The sequence below is a fragment of the Pteropus vampyrus genome, unplaced genomic scaffold, assembly GCF_000151845.1.
Source record: "Pteropus vampyrus isolate Shadow unplaced genomic scaffold, Pvam_2.0 Scaffold597, whole genome shotgun sequence".
Taxonomy (NCBI): Eukaryota; Metazoa; Chordata; class Mammalia; order Chiroptera; family Pteropodidae; genus Pteropus; species Pteropus vampyrus.
In genome coordinates this window covers 91402-93182 of record NW_011889378.1, presented here as the reverse complement: position 1 = coordinate 93182, position 1781 = coordinate 91402, and positions in this window count along the sequence as shown.

The window sequence follows — 1781 nt, the reverse complement described above, 5'->3', positions numbered from 1 at the left end:
TCTTATGAAGGGCGTCCTCCCCATTAGGGGCCAAAAGGGAGGAGGATAGAGAAGATTACAGGACGGAGCCCCTCAATCATTCCCATGGGGAATTAGGGCCGACACAGGAGTGAACCAAGCTTCCTGTGGCTCGTACATGATGCTGCTGTGGTTGATCGCGTTGGTTCTTTGTCCTTCTGCTTTAGCAAACACAGGGCAGGTTCCCTGTGAGGGGTCTCTTCCCTATGGCCCATTCCGTAGGTTATTCTAAACTTTTGGAGACCAGTCCGGACAAGTCAATGTTGAAGAGGCCCTTGGTTGAAGGGGGGCTGTGTTGTGGTACAGAGGTGGGGTCTCAATGCTAGGTCACCACCCTTCCTCTCAGAGGGCAGGTGGGGTGTTGGCTCTGATGAGCACCTGGGTCCTTTCCAGGTTCTGTTCTCATCTCGAACCTGGCTGCATCTGCATTCTGGGCAGCAGGGGGCGCTGTGGGCCCAGGAAACATGCTTACAACCTGCCCTGGCTTCCTGTCTGGGGCCCTTGCTCAGTGCTTAGCAGTCAGGATCCACTGGGTGTGACCCCCTACCAGTTCCTGGGGGTCTCAGGACAGATGGTGCCCAAATAGCACTGAGGCAGCCCTACATCTCTTGGAATTTGGGTGACATAAGACACACAGGATTGGGGCAGCTCTGGTTCTGCTGTGTTTCCTCGGTGGGCCTAAGTGTGTCCACCATGGCCTGGACACTTCTCCCCCGCCTCCTCACCCAGTGCCCAGGCTTTATAAACATATGTGTGAGAAAATGCTTGATTCAAAAGTGTATTAATGATCTCTGCAGCTTCATATAAAAGGACAAGTGACCCATTAAAATGGGCAAAAGATCTCAAAAAACAGCCCATAATGGAAAATGTACAAGGGGCCAATATGCAAATTAAAAAAGCCCTCAACAATATAAGTTATGAGGAAAAGTAATAATACAACTACTATGAGATCGAACTATGCACAAACCATAAAAAATAAATTGGTAATTAGGACTTGATCAAAGTTTAAATTCCCTCCTCTTTGAAAGGCGCGTTAAGAGAATGACCAGACAAGTGGTAGACTGGGAGGATATGTCTGCAAAGTCATATCTATGATAAACGCCTCGTATCTATAATAGATAGAGAACTCCTACAATTCCAGAGTTAGAAGACAATTTCATTAAACTAGGGCAGACACTGCACCAAAGACAATATATGATGGCAAATAAGCTCATGAGGAGATGTTTTGTATCATTACACAATACGGAAATGTAAATTAAAAGAAAAAAAAATGACTACACATATATGAGAATCGGCCAAATAAAAACTCTGACTATACACCATTTTGGCCAGGAGGTGGCCCCAAAACACACACAGACTGCTGGTGGGAGTGTGAAATCCATAAACCACTTTGGAAAACAGTTTGGCAGTTTCTAAAAAGGTTAAATGTATGCATTCCATGTAATTCAGCTATTATATTTACCTAAGAAAAATTAAAGTGCATATCAATGCAATGCATTTTTTACAAATATGTATAGCAGCTTTAGTCATCCATAAGAATTTATATTAATATGTCAAATATCCAAGCTATTAAAAGTTATATATATTAACACATATACATAGACGTATTTATTTATTTGTAATATAAATAACACGTTATGTATAATAGTCCTAATATGGAAACAACCCAAATGCCTGTACCAGGTGAATGGATGAAGGCACCGCGGCATAGCTGCGTCATGGGAGACCGTTCAGCAAGGCATGATTTACGTGTACACGCCAGA